The following is a 22,599-nucleotide window of genomic DNA, read 5'->3' on the forward strand; positions in this document are numbered from 1 at the left end:
AAATTCTGAATTGAGTAGGACTGTAGTGATTCCACATGATTTAAAACAGCTTTTTTCTTGTCTCATGACTTCCACGGAATTCAAATTATGGGAAACTGCATGGAAACAGCTGCTAAAAGATGCTCTCCCAGGCTTGCATGCTGATCCAAACACAGCCAAAGACAGCAGTGGTAACCCTATTACCATTGAGCACCTCTGTGGTGAGGGCCAATGGTCTTCCCCCTCAGTCCAAGCTACTGCAATTCCTGCAGAAACACTCGAGAAAGTAAAAGGAGCAGCTGAAAAAGCATTCTTTTCCCTCCAACTTGAAGGGCCTTTTGAGCCCTATAGTAAAATTAAACAGCTACCATCAGAGCCTTTTGTGAAATTTGTAGAAAGGTTAACTAGAGCTATTGAAATACAAGTTAAAAAAGAAAATGCTAGAGAACCAATTTTAGAGGAAATGGCATTTACAAATGCAAATGCACAGTGTCAAGCGGCAATCCTGAGCCTTCCTACGGAACTTACTCCTACATTAAAAGACATGCTTCTAGTCTGTAACAGGAAAGTGCCTCTGAGTGTGGCTGAAGACTCCAGACCAAGGCTGCTGCCAAGACCACATCAGCTTGTCGCCATTGCCAGCCCTGCACCTTTCCCCTCAGCACAGCAGTACCCTGGGCAGCAGCGGAGACCAGCAATGGTTGAGCCCACAAAACCATGCCTGCTTTGTAATAACCTAGGGCACTGGAGTAACCAGTGCCCCCTGAAAAGGGAATTTGATGAATTTAGAAATGGCAGGGGAGGAGAACTACAAGCCCTCCCTGCGGGTCAACAACAAAAAAACTGAAAAGGGAGCGCCCGCCTGCCAGGCGTGCAGACATAAAAAGAGCAGGCCAAGGGAATATGGGTAGCAAATCAAATCAAGCGCGCGATAATATTAATGTTTGTGTAAGTGAAGCAGGTGCTTCAAAGACCAAGTCTGCTAGTACGCTGTTGAAAGTGAAACGAAATAACCTTTGTTATGATTTAGGTAATCCTGTGTTAACCACGTCTTCTGTCAATGAGCCTTACAGGTTGCAGCTTACAGAGTCACTTCTCCTGAAGGACAGCAACTGGCATTTTGTCTCTGTCAATCCTGAACAGAAGGGTACTTGGAACCGAATTCGTTGTAAGTACGTCGTCATTGGGGACACCAAACACACACCACAAGAGATCAGAATTGCTCCAGGAATGACAACATCAGATCCTGAGCAATTTGTTCTCGGCCTGCACTGTTTCCACCCACCCCTGTTTCTTCCCAAGGGACAAATTGTTGCACAAGCTATCCCTGTGCCATCTTTACCTGAAAATATCGAAAAACAAGGGCCCACAGTTGCCCGGGTCCAAGTTATTGGGGAAGATAAACCCAAATTATGGTGCAATGTCAGTGGGGGTGGGGAGTCAAAACGCATTGAGATGCTTGTAGACACAGGTGCAGACTGCACAGTGATTCCAGCAGAATAACGAGCACATGGCCTGATCACCTTTTTAAGCTCCCGGGACAGGGGGAGGGGGGGGGACAGGTGACCACCAACCAGGTGAAGGGGGCGGGGTCTCAAGGGACGAGGGACACCTAGACATAGGCCAATGACCCCTGGGCATAGGGGCATCTTTTGAACTTGACCAATCACACGATGCCTTGGTGGAGTGATAAGCCTGATTGACAGGACTCGCTAAGCAAGGGGGCGAGGGGGAAGGGAGAGGCATATAGGCACACCTGGGAAAGGGACCCGGAAGCTCAAGACACACCGCAACACCTGATAATCCTAATTGGTACCTGTGCTTGTAATGCTCAGTTACTTTTTTCCCTCAGAACTGTGGAAGAACACTCGGCCATCTGACGTGGCCGTGCCATTGCTGCAGCTCCACGTGTCCGTGCTGGGCCGTGTGCGAGAGGCAGGTCAGCACTGAGCTCCCATTTATGGCTCTTACAGCCCCTTGTCAGGGAGATGTCCATTTGGGATGAGAGCACACCCACCTCAGAAAAGGCATTAGCAGAGTTGGTAAGGTTTCCAGAACACTTGCTTTTCCTGGGTGCTTTCATGGAATCTAATGATGAGCTCCCTTTTCTGGGAAAGAATTTAATTTCCTACACTGGGAAGGGAAATGTTCAGTGTCTCTCACACCCAAGGACATTGGCAGCTTTGGCACAATTTGATGTTATCTGAATGAGTCCTTTAACACAGCAGCATTCTTTCAGATCAGTTCATTGTTTCTAAATTCCTCAGGTAGATCACTAACCCTAACAAATTACTGGTTGTTTTGATTCTCCTGCAGCCAGCAGCACAGCTTGCCCCTCTCAAAGAGGTTCCAGCAGGACAGAAGCCCAACTCATTCTTTTCCCCCCAACACATGGACAGGAGAATCTTTCACAGCTCTCATCCCAGCTTCTCATGTGGACCAAAACAACTTTGTCTCATCACAACAGATCAGAGTTCTCTTCATCAAAGTCCCACGGACAGCAGGACAGAGCCTGTTCCTTCAGTGCTTGCTAAGTACCAAGGTCAGCATCTGCTTTTTCACCTCTGCTGTACCACAGCATCGCCTCTGACTGTGGGCTAGCTCAATCTTGCTCCAGTTACAGTTCATCTGTCTCACTTGCTCCTCCAAAATTGATCTGTGCATGAAAATTAACAGAGTCCATTCTTGCAACTGGTGCCTAGCTTCTGCAACAGATGAAGAGATCTATTTTAGGAAGTTTATCCACAAAAGAGTATGGTTTGTTATTATACTAATAATGAAGTTTTCATTGTGTTCATTTTGTATTTTTACCTCTGATTCAGCCTCCAATTAGCCAAAATTACTAGAAACCCCTAACAAATAACTGACTATGTCAGTTACTTATATGATTCAACACTGAACCAACTGGCTGTCAAAATCCCAGTACCTTGGTTCTCCACCCCTTGGTGTGAGTCTTTAATTTCTCTGATGAACTTTTCCCAGGCAAACACAGCCAGCTTATTGGGACTGACACCTTCTTTCCCTTGACATTTGTTACCTTTTGAGGTAATGCAAAGAGACCCTGTGGGAGTTCCAGTCTGCTTTAGGCCTCTCTTAATTGATTTTCAGGGAATTTTAATGATGAAGCTTCTCAGATTGCTGATCGGAGCTGTGAAGGGAACTGGGATGATCTGCTTCAATTAATGCAGCATCTTCAATTTCCCATTAGTTGCTGACAGCTTCATGCTGAAAATACTCTTCATTTGGGACCAGAGGTATCAGACACAAAGCAAAAAGCATCATTGTCATTCCTAACTCCAGGGAAAGGACATGTGGGATAGAGGGCCAGCGATCTTCTCTTAGAATGAGCCAGAGAAGTGATGATAATCTAATGAGGCCAGTTATTCATCTTCTCCCTGTAGCCCTTATGCCTTAGCAGGCTGCAAAACTTCACTTTTCCCCTACCTGACTTTGAAGACAATTTCCCAGCTGCTTGCCTGTAAACTGCCTGTCATCCTGGGCATCTGGCTTTGTGTGTATTTCTGTCTGGATGCTCTGAATCATTGGGAGGCATTCCAACTCCAAGGTGGCTACAAAGCAAGGCCAGAAGAGATTTACAAGTCTTATGCAGCAGGATGCCAAGTCCTATTTCTAACACTGCATGTGTTATGGAAGTCAAAGAGTCCATCAGAAAAGCTTGCCTTTAAAAAACAAACACTCCTCCCTCAAAAGAGCCATGCAAACAAAGAAACAAAGCCCCAAACCCAAAGCAAGATATTCTGGGAAAGTGTTGTAATTGTTTCTTTGTTGAAATGGTACCTTTCCACTTCAAATGTACGGAAAGAATTTGAACCCTCCTCAAAAACAGAGAGCTTGCAGACTTCACTGTATCTTCAACTGGAAATAAATAGAGGGTAAATGGATGAAGAAAGGATATTCAAAAAGGTTAAATGAAGTTAAAAGGAAGCAGTCAGAAAGATCTGGATTTTTATGCAATTTTACTAAAATGTTTACTGTGTCATTAACAGGTAAGTCTGTTAATCTGTAAGACTTAATTCCTCAGATAAAACTGCATATTTAACTGCTGTTTCATCATAACTCATTGCTGAAGGATCGCATAAAGGATGGGAAACTGGATATATAAAGAGCCACATCCTTCTGTGAGACTTGTAATACATTTACTGGGTCTTTTTCCTGTTTGTTCATAATGCAGGACTCACAATACGGGGCCATGGTACGTGCCTTAAATTATAACTCCAGTAGAGAAATGAGAGAGAAAAGCTGCTGTAGATGACTTGTTGCAGTATTTCAGGCTGGGCTAACTGCAGGCAAATCTGGATCTTCGCTGCACAGACTGAGCAGTGCAGTTTGGAAGGCTTGCACCAAGCACTTGAGATGTATGTGTGCACTTGCCTGTTTTCTAAGGGCAGCCCTTCAGCTGAATATTCCTCAGCCTTTTCTCTCTCCACCATGCACTGGCAAAACCTTCTGGCTGTTTCAAACAGTTTGAGAGATTTTTTTGCCATTGCTTGGGGTTTCTGTTCTGTTTAGCTGAAATAATTTTAAGCGGCCTATGGTGGTTTTTTTGAGGAAGAGAAATTAAATGGATGGAAAATTGCATTATTTGATAGTGTTTGCAGTCTATGGCCATAGCAGTGTGCAATATTTGGGTCAGATTGTTTTTAAGCAGTTAATTGTCTGCCCAACTGAATGCTCAAGCATAATCAGGCTGATTATGTTCAAGCAGTTGAAAGTTCAATGTACAGTGAGAAATAGGATAGCAATTATCTTCTAAATTCCTTTATATGAGCCACAGGAGGTACTTTTGCTCAGGACAGGAATCCTGGATAATCTGTATCATCAACACAGTTTTGGTTTTAGTTCCTAACATGTTTTTGAGAAAAAAATCAGCATGCAAATGATTGAAGTCAATTTTTATGTTAATCCTCAGGCAGCTGTGAGTGGGAGACACCTGTGATTTCAGACTTCTAAAACAAAGACAAGTTCAGCAGTTAAAATTCTGAGCCCTGAAAGTACAAGAGAACTGCTTATTCCAGGTATTCATTAAAACCACATTCCAGCTCAGCTCAAAGGAAGTGCCTGTGCATTAAAAGTTTGGGGTTACATGAGGCTTTTTAAACACTTTGTTTTATTGGCTTTGAATGTATGTGATTTTTCAGTGTGATGTTCATATTTCAATAGATGTGATATTTCAATATCTGGTGTACGTACCATTGAAATCCCTAGTCTTTTATCTTTTACAATATGTTCTTAAGGAGGCTCTTTTCCAAGATGTATTTGGTGCAAGGAATATGCTCTGAATCAGGAATTTGATATTAGAAGTTATTTTCTTGGTTTTCTAGAAATGGTGTGCAGGCAGGTAAGTGAGGAAGCTTTTATGTCAAATGCCCCCAGTCTGAAGGGAAATATTTCTTCCTCTGGGTTTTGGGCAGAGGTGCCTCACTGAACACCTGGGGCTGTTGTGTTTGGCCCTTCTGGCTGATGTCACATGGATTCTCTGAGCACAGCTGAGAATTACACACGGACAGTAGAGAATTTTTATGGTCTTGAGATTGTATCTGAAATACAGAATCAACTTCTGCTTAATCAGCTTCATGATGGGTGAATATATTCAAATAACAAATATGTGTAAACATTATTTTTCTGAATCGGTTTAATTTCTTTTTCAAGCCAATCTACATCTGTTGATTTAACCTAGAAATGTAATATTTTTCCAATCAGAACTTTAAAAAACTATAATTTTTCCTGTTTTCTTGTAAAGCAATATTCTCTTCAAAAAGATGACACAAATGCTCTGTAGCACTGAGGTCCCTGTGCATTTGAATGAGTCCAATGGCACTCTCATTGTTTTGTTGGGTTAAATCACAGTCATGTGTTAATTTTATTTGGTTTGAACCACTCTGACCTGGTTCACTTGGAGTAGTCTGATAGAATTCAGTTTTGACACAAAACGGAGGTAAATTTAAAAGAAAAAGGAAATCCAAACCCTGCTTTTTGTCAGTACATCTTTATGATCTATCCTCCACAAGAGGCTCATGCTCCTCTGATAATGTGGGATGATAGCTAATGGGGGAATTGTTCTGCTGCTGAGCTGATCATAAAAACAGGAGGAGATGAATGAAGTCATCAAACAGGTTTCAAACAGCAGCTTTTATTTCACAGCACCTTTAGGGCAGTGCTTCAGAAAAACTCTGAAATCTTGCTGCAAAGCCTCAAGATGCTGAAGAAGTAAATTGCTTGAGAGGTCTAAACCCAGCACTTGTTCTGTGTTTTCTAGACTGTTCTTCACTGTTTTCTGAATTCTCCATGCTGATGGCGCGTGCCTTGGTAACAGTAGGTGATGGCTGGTTGTGTGGAATTTTTCCCTGAAATGTGTAATTTAACCATTATCTGTGATAGACACAGACTCCTGTTGGTAGATATTAGTTCAAGGGAGACATCATATCCGTCCTCAACACCAAGATTTTTTGTTTAAATGGGGCATTCCTCTGCAGTTTCACATTATCTTATGTTCTCCTTCCTCACCTACTTGTATTTCAGATGGGTGATCTTTCTTCCTAGAAATTAATTTCCCAGAGTCCTCTTATTATTTCTTCAATTTGGGGATCTGCTAAGCCTAAATGACCACTCTGACATGGGGGTTCCCATCTGTTCCAAAGCTTTGTTGGTTTTGGTTGAGTACAGGTTTTATTCAGTGAGGAGGAAATGCCTCCTGAGAATCATTCAGGGGCCACCCCAGCACCTACAGCAAGAGCCCTCCCCTTCTGAGCTGGAAGGATCTCCCTTCCTTCCAAGAGAGCCCCATCTGAAATTGTTTCCCCACACAAACCCTGCCCTGCATTCTCCATCTCGCTGGACAGGCTCCAGCACCTGCTGTGGGTGGCACAGCTGTGCTGAGAACACCAAGTGCCCCCTGTTCTCAGTCACAAAGGCACTGGCAGAGACTAAATGGTCAAAAGGAAATTCGTTAAAACATCTTGATAAGTAAAATAGCAACAATCGTGACAGCCAGATGGTGTTCACAGAAAGCTTGAAAGAGTTAATCCCTGTTCTGTAGGCTGCTAGCAAAAATATGCTTGCTATATTTAAATGAAGGCAGTTTACTGAAGAGTTTCAGAGTAAATAGAATTTTCTTAAAACTCACTGCCATAATTACATTGAAAGAACTGTGGGCCAGGTAATTCTGACCCAAATAACTTGGTTCAAGCATTAGGTGCTTAGCCCAAATGTTCTTCCCTTCCTTGTCTTTCCTGATGACTCTTTTAGCCCTTGTGGCTTCATTTGGTGAAGTATTTGATAGAAGATTTTAATTCAAGTATCAAAGAAAAGAATAAAGCCGCACTGGGCAGTAAGCTGCAAACGAATATATTTTAGTGTTTTATAAATTGCTGCTCTGAGCCCTGATCTCAGTGACATCCCCAATGGTTTCAGCTGAGCCATGGCTGCTTTCACTACCAGATTTCAGTTTTAAGTGGCTGTGAACAACTTCTTCATGCTTTAAGACAGCTTTCTGTGTTTTCACCTTTAAAATATATTTAAAGACTCATTAAACAATTCTTTGAGAGTTCTGCTACAATAATTCAGATGCTTTTGGTGCATTTTTTCTCCTGCCACATTTCCTCTTGTTTTAAAAAAAGTGGTGTCGTTATTCCGTTTTCACATTTCCCACTGAAATCAGTGAACTCTGCAATGAACTCTGCATTTCTTGCAATTAAAAAAAAACCCTAAACCATCAGCAGGGAACTCCAACCATGCCACATCTTCCTTTCCATAAATGAATGTGAGTTTCTCTAATTTACTCTTGAACAACTTGCAAGGAGAAGGAACTAAAAGAAAAAGGCAATGGCTGATCCTTCTTCCTTTTCTTCAAAGGAGAGGACAACGGGATTTCTGATAGATTTTCCCTTGGAAGACAAATGAGAACATTCCAAGCTTTGTGGATTGGAAATCAATGTGCATAAAGCAAGAAAAATGGGCAATGTTGTCAAGCCCAGAGTTTGCACAGGCAGTGAATCCAGACAAAATGGGCCATTTTCCCATCTCTGTCTGAGCTGGCAAGCTCCAACAGAACTGGCTCCATCTGTGACTGCCCCTCCTGCCCCAGCACACGGGGTCTGTGCTGCCTTAGACTGGCCCACCTGTATCTGAGAAAGTTCTGTGCAGTTTTTGGTATTATCCTGTGTTCTGTGGGGTTTTTAACGTGTGGTCATCACTAGCACTTTTCTTCTGTACATGAAATGGTTGCCCACACTTTGTCATATTTTAAATCTTTCTTTTCTAGAACTTACCCATAACTTCCCTCTCCTTGCTACAGTGAAGTTCCATAATGGCAGCAGTATTAGGGAAAATATTTGTAGCCAAGTGCATCTACCTAACTCCAATAGACTTCTGTGGTGATGCACAAGTCCCACAGGTAATTTTAGGACAGAGCATTAATTGTTCTTTTCCATCAGGTACGTGACATCAGCAAGATTTTGTACCAATCCATTGTGCTTTTTAAGTATGAAAGTGGCTCTTGGAATCCTTACCCATTCTGTCCTGGCATATTCCATGTGTGGAATGTAATTAGGTTTATTTGGAGGATTCTACAGAATGTCTGTGAAGGGAAAGTGTGTGGGTGGGATCCTGGCCCTGTTAGAAGAGATGAGAAGTTTCCATTGCCTGGAATGAAGTTCCGGATTTTAACTGGGGTTTTGTACACATGAGGTAGGCAGCAGGCAAAGCTCCTCAGTGATGGCTATTTCTTATCTCAGAGAGAAGTTGTCATAAGAAATAAAGTATTTGGAATCTTCTGATGTGTACATGGTTGTCAATTCTCAGAGTGGCAAAAGAGCTACCACTTGAGTCAGTGAAAAATCTGGATGGTTGTAGCAAGGATAAAGGGTACATCTTTAGGAAATACTCCTTCTAGTCAAACTGAGCAGGATTTCTGGGCACTGAAGCTCTCATTCTGTATTGGAAAATGTGTTTCTTCATTTATATGAGATAAGAATTTAATGGAAATCTCTTTATCTCTTTCCCTGGAGAGGAAGTTCTTTCATTAGTGCAGGAGTAACTGTAGTTTAATTTTAAAGGTTTTTGCAGTCAAATTATTCTAATCTGCCAGAAGATTTACCTGGATATATAGGAAGACATTTCCTATTCACATTCATTTGAATAACACCAAGTCACACTATTTTCTTACCTAATCTATGAAGCACTATTCAGTCTAAATCCCTAAAATTGCACTGCTGCCTTAAAATGTTCACATTATACAGGAAATCAGAGCTGGGCAAAGTTCTGGACTCTTCTCCATGGAAACAGCATCACTCATTATTCCTGGGATAGTGAAGATTTTAAACCAAAGGAGCTCTGCCCTTTTTCAGTATCCCAGTTAGGCTGGAAAATTTATGGGATGATGTATAGATAATCAGTCACTTTTATTTCTTTGCTTGTAAATAATGCTACAATGAGCTCCACAAATTGAGTTCTATTCTCAGCTTCTCTTCTGTTGTCAAAAGAATTTAAAATCTGCCAAGCAAGTAAAGCACACCTGGCTTCTTTTGCCTTGAGTCTGTAATAACTTTGCTCAGTCTGCTGGCTGTGCCACTCTGAAATGAATGACACTTGTTTTTGCAATAGAGGAGAGTATCTGTTGATAGTATACCATCTTGTCATCCATTGCAAAAACATTTGTGGCTGCTGATAGCTCTGGAGTCTTGAATTTTGATTAAGGAGTTCAATTTTGAAATGACTGCTTCCCACTTCTCTTAAATTTCCTGTTACAAAAGCCTTCCATGCAATTTGATTTTAGTTTCCTTTGATCACCTTCATCAGTTAAAGGTAAAAATGCAAATCTGTCACTAAAAGTCATTTGGAAAGGAATAGAGATTATGAAATTACATGTCCACATCTAGAACCACGTGTGCAGTTCCAGTTTCTTTATCTCAGGAAGTGTATCAGAAGTAGGGAACAGTTTCTCCTTTGTATGTAGGACATGGATATGTGTCCATGTGAAGAGATTTTTACTGACATTGAGGGAACAGGAGATGGGAAATGAGCAAAGAACAAAACTGGAGGCAGACTGGAGTGCAGAGTGGGGCTGGTGATATGCCAAGTCCAGAAATGGGGAGGCTGTGTTGTTAAATAAAGTCACATCTCTCCCAAAGGACCTTTGAAACAGAAGTGACCACATTTTTGTAGCTTTCTATGAGTCACAGAAAACAGATTTCCATCAAATCCTGCATGTTCTTTCATGAGTCTGAGGTTCTAGCATGTGTCTCATTCCTGTTTGCTGCTTTGGCCAGTTTTGTATGTTTTGTTGCATATTTTGCTGCAATAATCTCAAGATGGAAATGGCAGAGATGGATACTGCAAAGATGATCATCACAGCAGGCAGCTGGTAAGAGACAGCACATGGGAATGAATAAAGAGCCCAGTAATGATAAGGAGAGAACTTAAAAAGTACCAGAGAAAAATACCAGCACACACAGTTCAAACCATGGGGACATCAAAGAGGAAAGCAAATCCATTGATGTTTTCCAGCTGTTGCTGTTCTAATTTAATTTAATTTAATTCTCTACTCCCAGTGTGTATATGAAAATAGAGTATCTGGCACTGGCAGAAATTTCCTTTGCCTGTGTTAAACATTTGTGTAAAAAAAAAAAAGTCAATATTTTTCTGGACTGTGTTGTACTAATTTTTAAAAAATATATTTGTTTCCTTTAAAGGGGAAAAGTTAGGTTTTACTGAGTGATCAGACCAGACTCTATTATCAACATTGCTAAGAAAGAATCAGTCCAAGCTGAATTTAGTGGTAAGGGAACCTAACAGTGCTGTTTCTCTGGTAACAGAAAAACTGTGCAGAGATTAATGTGTTCGCAGGCTAGGCCATTAACAATCTCTTAGTGCAGTGTAGTTTTGCTTTGTTGCTGATATCTTTTTCTCTGATCTTCTCACTGGCTTTCTAAATTCTAGTGAAAAAGAATCTTTTTTCTTTCACAGATAAAATTGTTCTTCAGCTGTAAACAAAAAGAGGAATTTTTTCTGGATGAAATAGCCTGAAGTTTGTTGGTTTATTTCTAAATGCCACTTTGAGCTGTGACTTTGGCCTGATCAATGCATTGCTGAGCCTCCAGCTCTGTGCTCCTGCCTGGCCCCAGGTCCCTGTTTGTGTGACTGGATGTCAGCTTTGGGAAAAACCCCGGCACAGGGCTGAGGGGTGTGTGCTCTGTTTGGAGATAAAGGCTGGCAATGGGGAAAAGCTGTTACTGATTTTTGTGCTTGTTTCTGACAATAGGAAATATTTCTGCATGGCAACATGGAACAAGAATAGCCTGTTAATGGTGAGAAGGGTACTTGGATAAATAGGCCCAGCAGTGTCACCAGGAAAATGAAGCTGCTTTTTAATGCAAGGAGCAAAGTTTTGGAGATCAAGAAACACAGGGCTAAAACCAGATTTGACAAAAGTGAAACAAAGTCTGATTTTACAAAGATTATTAAAACGTGTTTTAAAGTTGTTTTGGAGCGATTCTGATGGCAGCCTGCTCCAGGATCCTCAGCTTTCTGCCCCCAGCGGCTGTTGATCCTTAAGGCCCGGGCCGTGTGTGAGGGGCCGGGCCCGGGGCCTTTGGGCTCTCTCGGTGGAGCTTTGGGCGCCTCAGGGCCCAGCGGGGGCTGCGGTTTGGCTCGGCCAGCTCGGTTTTATTGAGCCCAGCAAAAAGCTTCTCCCTTCCCGGCTCGCAGGAGCTGCAGCAGCGATCTTCCAGCAGCCTCCGGGCCGAGCCGGGGAGGGAAAGCACAGGGAGGGAGAGAGGGACAGGAGAGACACAAGGAGAGGCTCCAGCCCCGCTGCTCCGCCCGCCCTGGCTGCCGGGAGAGGAGCTGAGAGCCCCGGTAGGTGCTGGGCTCGGGCTGGAGCTGCCCTTCCCTCAGAGGGAAAAGGGAAGCTCAGTGCAAGCGCCATTTCCCTCAGAGGGAAAAGGGAAGCTCCCTGGAAGCTCCATTTCCCTCAGGGTGGAAAGGGAAGCTCCATGGAAGCTCCATTTCCCTCAGAGGGAAAAGGGAAGCTCAGTGCAAGCTCCATTTCCCTCAGAGGGAAAAGGGAAGCTCCCTGGAAGCTCCATTTCCCTCAGGGTGGAAAGGGAAGTTCCGTGGAAGCTCCATTTCCCTCAGAGGGAAAAGGGAAGCTCAGTGCAAGCGCCATTTCCCTCAGAGGGAAAAGGGAAGCTCCCTGGAAGCTCCATTTCCCTCAGATGGAAAAGGGAAGCTCCCTGGAAGCTCCATTTCCCTCAGAGGGAAAAGGGAAGCTCAGTGCAAGCTCCATTTCCCTCAGAGGGAAAAGGGAAGCTCCCTGGAAGCTCCATTTCCCTCAGATGGAAAAGGGAAGCTCCGTGGAAGCTCCATTTCCCTCAGAGGGAAAAGGGAAGCTCAGTGCAAGCTCCATTTCCCTCAGAGGGAAAAGGGAAGCTCCCTGGAAGCGCCGCTTCCCTCAGAGGGAAAGCTGGTGCATCACAAGTGCGGAAGGGAGATTTCTTCAACATCTGCTGTGTTCTCTGGCATTCTGTTTTAATCAACTGTTGGGTTTGGGTTTGGTTTTTTTCCCCTCACTTTATTAGCATTTTCTGTCAGTGGAAGGGAATTGTTGAAACTCTTCAGAGAAGAGTACTCATTGCAGAGTGTCCTCTCTTTTGTCTCAAAACTGAGACACAAGTGTATTCTAATCTAGATAAAATAAAAAGAGAATAAAATGTGGGACATTATCAAAGAAAAAATTAGCAAATCATTCAGAGAAAACAGAATTATCTTCAAAACTAAAATACTGGGATTTATGAAATGAGGCAATATTTTCTTGATGACAGGTAACAAGAATTTACATCAAGAACTGAAGACATGAACTGGAGGAAATGATAGAGATTGAGAAGGACCAGCTATAAATGCCAGAAGGTACACACCAAAACAGTGAGGAAAAGGCAGATGTGGTTGTCGAGCACATCCAGCAAGGTAATTCCTACAGAAAAATATTGATACTATTGGAAAAGAATGATGGGATCTGACTTGGGAAGCCATGTACAGTCTGAGTCCCCCCCACAGGAAGGTTGGGGCTGGAGGGATGCAGAGGGAGGGAATGGAAAATGAGCAGAACAGTGTTTGATAGGCTGGCACACAGGGGAGACAGACAGACAATATTATACGCGTGTTAAAACTGCATCAGAAGTGTGGGTACTAGAGGCAGAAGAACTAACACCCTGTTTTTCAACAACTAGAACAAACACCAGTTTTTCAACTAATTGTGCGTAAATCAACTCTGAAAATTATAAGTGGGTTTCTGATCATTAAGTGTGGCAAAGTTGGCAGCAGTCCTCAAAAAAGAGCAATTGAAATAATTGTAGAAATTGACCAAGTCTGAAGTTTGCAGTAACTGAAAGGTTTTATATTTTGCTAAGTAATTGTCAATTTCTTGGTTTAGCTGCTCTCACTAGATAAATTTAACCTTTTATGAGTAGTGACTCAAAAGTTAAGCTTTTCATCTTGTGAGACTCATTTTCAGGCCCTGCAGTCAGACATGTATTCATTAAACTCTGTGATGCCTCAGAGCTACTCGTCTGCTCTGGATACCATGAATACAAACATTCACCGTCAGGTTGTTTGCAGTGTCAGCCCTGAACAAACATGCAGGAATTACCAGGTGGTTACAGTGTTTTAGGTATGACAGATCTATGGCCTGGTGTTGCTGGCTTATTATCTGCTTATTTTAAAACACTTAATTTAGTGCTGGGGGAGCAGACTCCTCCGAAGCGATAAACATCTGTTGCTGCTGTCAGCCTGAGCATTTGCAGCCCATAATGTTCTTGTCCCCTCTGGCAGCCGAAGGTAAATAAGGGAACATCGCTCAAGTGTCAGTATGGGGGGACCTGGGTGAGGAGGGGGACAATGTGTGACTACAAAATTAGGTCTGAATTCTCTTCCTGAAAACATTGTTTCTGTGGCAGTTCACATATAAATAACATGAAAATTGGAATAAAAAAAATTTCAAAATGCATTTATTAGTTTTGCATAAGTATATTTCTGATAAAACCTCAAGCAACCCTCCCAATAAACCAGGAATGAATATTGCTGCCTTGGGTCAATGCTTCCTAAACTGCAGTCAGATTTCCACTCAGTTTAGGCTGTTTCCTTTCAGCCTTTGAGTGTAAGAAGATGGTGAGGGTTATGTATTTACATCAGGTAATTGGTATTCCATAGATAGGGAAGGTGGGCTTGTTAGTGCCCCTTACTGTCACCATCCCCCAGCACATGTTACTGTAAGACCTTATTTTCAGGTAGGTTTGCAACTTCCAAGTGCCTGTGACCTTCCCTCCTTCCCCTGCCACTGTTTCCTTTCAGATATCTTCTCCCTGCTATTGCAGCTGAAATCCCATTTTCTGAAACTGAATTGAGCAAAAATTCTTACTAGCCATGCTAATAAAACCACATAAGCATTTAATGCAAATTATCTCATATCCTCTGCACGGTGGAGCGAAAGGCTTGAGATCAGAGGAACAATCTTTGCCTGGGATGAGTTCTTTCTGTCTCTGTGAAATTTGCCTATGAAGTCACCAGCCTCTGAAAAATCCCATTTTACAGACATTTACTAGAAACATGTGGATTTTGGTGGGTGAAGTCTCTGAAAATGCCCTGGGCACTGAACCTTCTCCAGAAATGCAGCCTCTGAGTGAGCTGCTGCTGTTTTGCCTCCTTCCCTCTGCAGCTGTTCCCCTGCAGGGAGTGGGACCCCAGGGGCTGTGACCCACCTTGGCTGCTCCTGCTGTCACCAGTTCTGCACTGCAAGGTGAAACATTCAGGGTCTGGTTTGGATAGCTTTGGATGCCTTTCCTTTTTTGTTTTTCTTTGGCAAAATGTTTCCAGGGAAAGGAAGGAGGAGAACAAAATTGTGTTCTGGCTTTGTTATTTGTTTTATTTTTAAGGAAATTTATTTTCTCTACCATTTCAATTGTAGTGTTGAACATGATGGAAGAACTTGAATGGCTAGGACAGAAATGGTGTCCTTTCAGGAAATACAAGGCCTTTTGTTCAGGCCTGTGTTTGGGCACAGAGTGAGGGCAGGTCATGAAACAGTGAAGAAGGGCTCACCTAGCACCCCAGGACACAGACATGGAAATACTCCTGCAGCCAGAGCACCTTCAGCCTGCACCTCCTCACACTGCACAGCTGGGACACCCCCATGTGGTGTTGTGCCACAGCAAATGGGAAAATCACCTCACTTGTCTGCCCATTCATTTTTCTTGCCTTCACCCAAATTATTAAACACAAAGTGATAAACACAGCAATTTCAGCATTCAGTTAAACTGCAGTTTTTTCTTACTCCATCTTTCTCTGAGGGATATTTCTCAAGTCCCAGTTGCTTTATACATGTGGAAGGAATGCAAAGCATAAACCCTTCTGAATCCTATTTTCTAAGCCTTTTTGTCATCTCTGTTGTTCTCATCTGCTTGGATTTCAATTTGTCTTTTTGAAATGTCCTGTCCCAAACTGAATCCCATCAGTGCTGCTGCTGAAGCCTGAGCATTGCTGAGCAGAGCAGGAGGATTATTGTGCTGCTTGAGACAAACTGTTATTGTTAATATAATCATGGGCAGCATTTGTCCTTTTTGTGTAAGCATCTTAGATGTGAATTGCAAGCAGTTTATGATTTAACTTCTAATAACTGTGTCTTGCTAGGAGTGTTCCTTGGCCCACACTGCTCATAAATACTTGCTTTGGGTTCAGCAGTCACTAGCATTGCTGCAATCTTCTGGACTGTGAAAAAAAGACCTGTTTTAAAGAGTACATATAAAATGTATTAGGCAATGGAAGGCTAAAACAAAATGGCTCTCTGTGGCAGGCAATATCACAGGGAGTATCACAGAATCATAGGGAATTTTTGTGGCAGCCCAGCAATCCAAAGGTAGTTTTTCATGGTTGTTTAATGAATCTGAAGTAACTGGATTGTCACTGGGAATACAGCCAGCCCTGAGTGCTGCATTTTCATCACCCTGGCAGACTGCACAGGGCTCAGGGCCTTGGCTGTTAATTCAGGGAGAGGAACACGCTGATGGTGACATTTGGAACAGGAGAGACAGAGGCACTGAAGGGTAGAGTTCAGAAATGTGCTACCAGGCTGTCACAGCTGCAGACAGCACCTCCTGAGTGTTGAAATGGATGTGGAAATCAGCAGCTGAAATAAACTGAAACTGCTACTCTAGGTCACTTAAGTTTCTCAGTGCCTAAATATTCAGCCTTGGTAATTCTACAGATTCCAAACATTGTCCGTTTTTTCTCCTGCGACAACACTGACCACATCTTCTCAGAGGGAAAAAAATCCTGGAGCTTTCCAAGTCCCTGGCACCTCTCAGAGCAGATTATTCACCATTTTAGTACTTTCTCCACAGATCAGAGAAAAAAAAATCTTTTCTGAGACCCTCAGAGTTCAAAGTGGTAGATCAAGAGCTTGTGCTTGGCAGGGGAAGGTAATAAGACACTCAGATGTTAAAAATATGAGATCATAAATATGAGATAACCACTCATTGACTGCTGCTGATGAAAAAAAGCCCAATATTTACTTAGAGGTGAAAGAAACCTGTTATCTAGAATAAAATGGAATTAGTGCATGGGTCCAGCTATAAAATATGTGGAGCAGCCCCAGTTCCCATCGTGTGGCAATTCTGCAGTAGCTCCACTGTGGGCACAGTAATTCCCACACCAGGAATATTTTTGTATGGACTAAATGTGGCCACACAGGGGGGTAGTGGAGAACAACTACAAGACTTGAAATTCCCTCCCTGATTTATCTCCCCGTGGCTTCCATCTGCAGACAGTCTGGTCTTGTTCCTTGTGCCTCATTTGTGCAAACTCCTGCAAGGGAAGTCAAGAGAAGAATGAGAGCAGGTTAAAATCTCAGGATGTGGATGATCTCTCTGAGAGCTGGGGGCACTCAGCACCTGCAGGAAATCTCCAGTTCTTGAGAAATGGATGCTCAGGGTCCCTGTTGCTGAAATTCTGTTAGGGAAAATGGCTGGAATATGAGGGAAGCCAATGTTACAGGAACACATAAAGCAGTCCTAGCACTATCCAGCTTCCCTTGCTGTTCATTGCAAAAGCAGTGAAGTCAGCTTGGCATGGCAGTTTCAGCATTGTGGAATGAAGGGTAAGGCATCCACTCAATTCTCCCCTGGACCATTTTCTCTGGGTGAAATTCAGGATAATGATTTCTGCAGAGGAAGGAAATCCTTGAGAGCAAAAGCTCTGCCTGGCAGTGTACTCAGCTTGATTCCAGGGGGGAAGAAAGTCCATGTGGGCTGGGAAAATGGGTGAGGATGGGTGATTTGAGAGCTGGTTTTGGTTCTGGTGTACACAGACCAGCAGTGCAGTTTTGACCTCTGCAACCACAAGAGAAGCCATGGAAAGTCTTGGAAAGTCAGATGAACTATTCTGAAATAGACACAGAAAAATTCTCATTATTTATTGCAAATGCCCAGCCCCTGAATTACTTGTGCCAGAGCCTGTGGTCAGTGGGGAGAGGGTGAACGCTGCTGTGGGAGAAGGGCTAATGCATTTCCATCTGAACTGATTGCACAGGTGCTGGACACAAAAGCCCAAATTGAGGTTTTGCAATTTTAGGTGTGGTGTGCCCAGTCAAAATTCTGCCATGTGATTACAGTGACAAGTAACATTTTATGATAAAGAGAAAAAAAAGAAAGCCTTGTAAATCGATCTGTTTTGATAAGAAGGTGAATATCCTGATTTTGGTGATGTTAACCATTTAAACCTCCCATTTTTGGTGGCAATCCATGTAAAGCCGATACCCACTCAATAGCCCTTAGGAGGTTCTGAACCTGGACATATGTTCAAATGCAGAGAGAGGAGAGGACTACAAAATACAAATACTTTTTCTGTCACTAGAATTGAAGTTGCACATAGTGACAATCTCAGTTAGAAATGATGAGTTGTTTTTTTTTTTTAGATTATGATTTAAATAAATCTTTTGCCATTACATTCTGTGTACTTTGAGAAGGGATTATAAAGAAATAGGAGAAAGTTATAAAATAGAAATTGATAAAAGGCTTATTTGGTGTTTGGGGGTCCTGTGCAAGGAGCTGAAAAGGCCTTTGGAACAGAACCAGTCTCTGTAAACGCTTTATTGATTACACTGAGAAAAGCCCATTTTAAACACTTTCACAGCTCTGTGTTGCCTGAGGAAGCAAAATCTATTACAGTCAGATGATGAACTTTTTGTTTATGAGCTCAGCTGCCTTAGCGGGCAGCTGGAAGAAAGCAGCAGCGTTATTTCTGCTGCCTCTGGAGCAGGGTTATCAACAATCCCCCATTTCATGTCCCCACGCGGCTGCCCCCGCCGTTCCCGGCCATCCGCAGCGTGAGGCGCTCCGGCACTCGCTGCAGCTGCAGCCGGCGCTGCAATGGCGGCCCTGGAGCGGCCCCGGGCCAGCGAGCCTCGGGTGCCCCTCAGCTCCCGGGGCAGATCGGGCTGTGCTCCCGGATCGGGGTGTGTGCCCTTGCTCCGCTCCCTCCGGGCTTTTTCCAGCGCCGGGCTGTTGAGCTGTGTCAGGAGAATGACTCGGATCTATCCGCGGTTAAATAAGCTGTGCAATCAGCTGCCCGAACAACTCTCACTCATCGGGGTGATCGTGCTGCTCTAACGAGGATCTCCGCCTCTCTTTGGTCTAAGGAAAGGTCTGAGCCAGAAAAATGGGGGAGGAAAAGCGATTCCTTTTCTTTGCCTTTCCTTAAAGGGGCGAGTGTCAGACCGCGGCGGAGGGGATCTGGGTTTGGAAGGTGCCAGAACTCTCCAGCTCCCGGGGCACAGAGCAGGAGCTGTGGGAGGGCCGGGCAAAGCAGAGCAGGCAGGGCGGGCTCTGTCTCTCGGCCGAGCCCAGCAGCGCTCCGGAGCTCGGGGCTGTGCGGGGCGGCTCCGCCTGCGGGGTCTAGGACTGAGCCCGGGCGGCTGCACCGACTCCTGGAGAGCAGGAAAGGGCAATTCCGTGTGTGCTCGGTGCTCAGTGTTCCTCCTGGCCTCCAGGAATGGGGCTGAGAGCAGGAAAGGGCAATTCCGTGTGTGCTCGGTGCTCAGTGCTCCTCCTGGCCTCCAGGGATGGGGCTGAGAGCAGGAAAGGGCAATTCCGTGTGTGCTCGGTGCTCAGTGCTCCTCCTGGCCTCCAGGGATGGGGCTGAGAGCAGGAAAGGGCAATTCCGTGTGTGCTCGGTGCTCAGTGCTCCTCCTGGCCTCCAGGGATGGGGCTGAGAGCAGGAAAGGGCAATTCCGTGTGTGCTCGGTGCTCAGTGCTCCTCCTGGCCTCCAGGGATGGGGCTGAGAGCAGGAAAGGGCAATTCCGTGTGTGCTCGGTGCTCAGTGTTCCTCCTGGCCTCCAGGGATGGGGCTGGCGTTTGGCATCTCGCCGAGGGTGACGTGATGTGACCTGCTTGTTCTAGCACCGGGTCTTTTATCAGTTTGGGCTCACAGCATCCATCCAGCTGAAACTAGTACCTGTGAGTGCTTTAAGTCTCAGGAACTGTGGAGTTGATTAAATTGACTCTGAACCAGCATCTTCAAACACTTCTGCCTGTCCCCTCCATTCCCCCAAAGCTCAAAGCATGCAGAGAAAAGGGTAAAATGATAAAATGCCTGACTTAGTTCCATCTAGATCTTTCCTGGAGCTCACAGTTCTTTTCCCTCCAACTGACCCTCATTCCCGACTGTGAGAAATAGACTGTGCTGCTCACAGCATGTTTTCTCTCCTCCTGTGATACCTTGCCAGCCTGACAAGTTTTAATGACTCCTTGACATTTGTTTTTTCTTTTTTTTCAGCAACAAAATAGAAAAGGATGTGAGAAAGATTTCTCACTGGTAATAGCAAAGGTTAGAGCCTGTTCATTTGGCCAAGAGCACCAGGCAGCTGCAATTTTACCACTGATTTATGTCTTGTGGAAGATGTGGATAAACACAGAAATACTGGGGAAATGCCTCAAAGCACTCCCAGTTCTGTTCTCTTTTACTCAGCTTCTCTTTTCAATATAGTTCTGAATGAAAGCTTTAGCAGAAGAGTTCTGGAAGATTGTCAGGCATTTAACAGATTAAACTTCTTTGTGAGACTGAACATTGCAGAAAAGCTTTACTGGAGAATTAGAAAATAATGCAATGAAATGATAAAATTCTTGCAAATTTAACAAACTCCCTACATATCAGATCTAGGCATACCAGCTGTAATTTCTGTTAGCTGTGATCTTGCAGGGTTTTTGTGACAGTTTTACAGTGGTAAATTTAAAATAGAAAACATTTAAAACTTTCCAAAACCAGCACGTGAGGATTCTGGAGCACTTTGCTCTGTACAAGGCCCAGCCAAATTAATCCAAATGTTCACTCTTGGTGTGAGCAATAAGGGTTTGCAAAAATTACTGCAAGTGTAGCAAAAGGTGTGACTGGATGAGTGGGAACTGTTTTTTCTTTAAAATGGCTTCATTTTGGTAAGTTTTTTACCAGCAGAGACTCAGTGAATGTGCACTGGTACCTGAAAGTAGTTCAGAAGAAATTCCAGATCCTCTCTAGTGGGCAGTATGGGAGTCACTGATTTTTAGGGGAAGTTCAGTCCTAATTTCAGTGAATTTGACTTTTCAACTATTAACAAATCATAATTAAAAATACATTTATATAATTCTGTCCCACCAAATGGGTGTTTTTATTTCATTTCTGCTGCAAGAGTGTTTGGTGAAACTGTTAATTTCATTAAGCGTATTTCTTCAAAGGTGCTTTACTCCAGTTTAGAACTTAGCAAGTGCTTTATAGCTGCTGAAACTGCTCTGTGATTAAACAAGGGCCTCTAAATAAATGGTTGTGATCTTTAAACAAATTACCTTGATTGGAGATTTCTGTCTGACGACACCTGATGGATCTGTGTTGTCTAAAACTGTGCTGCCTGAAAGGAGGGACAGTATTGACAAGCTTTAAATGGGTCTGTTTGGTTTTACTGAATTTGAATCAAAAAAGAATTGGAGTTCTTTAAAGTAGACATTGGAAAGGAAGATTATATTGGTGAAAATTTGCGTGGGTAATTTACAAATATGTCTTCTAATGGCAGCCAGACGTTTTCAGTGCAAACCAGACTTAGCAGGCTAGGTTAGTCAAATTTAATTAATTTGCTTTCACGTATCTTTTGGCATATTGTTCATCTTCTTCTGAGGTTGACACAGCTTTAACAAGCCGAGCAGAAGCACAGCTCTGTGAGCAGGTGCTGTGGCTGGAGACAGCTTTGAACACCAGGTGTGTGCTGACAGGAGTTAGAATGGCTCCAGTTCCTTCTCTGAGCCTCTCCTCAGGAAGGGAGATACTGGCCTGAATGCCAGAAATGGGCAGAAGGGGTTTTACCCAGACTTTGTGCTCCCTGTTCTTCAGTCTGCTCACCCATGTGAGCACGTGCACCAATCCCAAGGGTTTGCCCCAGAAATGAGGGAGCAGCACAGAACAGGGCACGGCCAGAGCCCCTCTGGTTCAGCTGTTCTGAGCAGGTGTCAGTGTGAGACCCGAACCAGTGCCCTGAAGGTCTGCTGTCCTTTTTTCTTCCAGGAAATGCTCTGAGTTCATTACTTTCAACTGGTATTTTTTGTTCTGTTTGTAATATCAAGAGTCCAGGTTAGAGTTTGGTTTAGTTAGTGAGCAATGGGATGTGTGCTGTGATTAAAAAAATCCCACCAGATGGAAGGGATGAAGAGCAGCAATGTAAGGTGAAAGGAAAAATTTGGTTTCCATTTCTCTCTGCAAGTTGAATTAGCTTTTTGTCTGCACAGACTTTTGCTGGATGGTAGCCCTGGAACTCCTTTCCTGTTTTATCAGCAGGGTGTGGTAAAGGCTTGCTTGCCCCCCTCACCTACCACACCTCCTCTAACTCATTAGCAACACAGAGCAGTCTAGATCTTCCAGGGAAGTGTTAAGTTTCTGTAGCCATGCCAATTGATGCAAATTCTTAAAAATAACTTCAAAAATTAAGTACTTGCCTCATTAGTCTGATCTCCTGGAAATAGACCATTATAAATTATAAATAAAATACTTTAAATGCAGCTTCATTTGTTCCGCTTGTGGAGCATTAGCTAAATGTGGTTCTGCTATTATAAAAATAATGCTAAGATAGCCATAATATGTTTAGCTAGATAAGCTAAATGTTTCAGCTTCCCTTTTAAATGGGCACCTTTATGCCTCATCTCTGATCCCTTTGAGGCTGGACTTCACTCAGCATCTTTATTCCTAGTATCATTTCCTCACTCTGTTATTGTTTACTGCAGGAATTCATGGGCACACTGGTGTCTTCAGGACACCTTAATCCCATACAGTTTATTAACATTTCAAAGGATCTTCCTCAGAGTGACAGGTAACATCATCTCTTGGAGAAAAATCTGATTTTTTGTATTAAGTTCTTTGTTTGCTCTGCTCAGAAGCAGTAACAGCTTTCCTCTGAACCAGCAGCTTGGTTTCCAGATTTCATCTGTAGTGATTCATTTAGAGCATCAGAAATGAACTGCCTGGATTGGAGTTGTCAGAACTGACATCCTTGTGCTAAACTCTGCACCAAGGGACTCCAAGTGCCATCGGTGTGAAGA

This window comes from Melozone crissalis, unplaced genomic scaffold, assembly GCF_028551555.1.
Source record: "Melozone crissalis strain CALT ecotype California unplaced genomic scaffold, PUWL_Pcris_2 ptg000081l_1, whole genome shotgun sequence".
Taxonomy (NCBI): domain Eukaryota; kingdom Metazoa; phylum Chordata; class Aves; order Passeriformes; family Passerellidae; genus Melozone; species Melozone crissalis.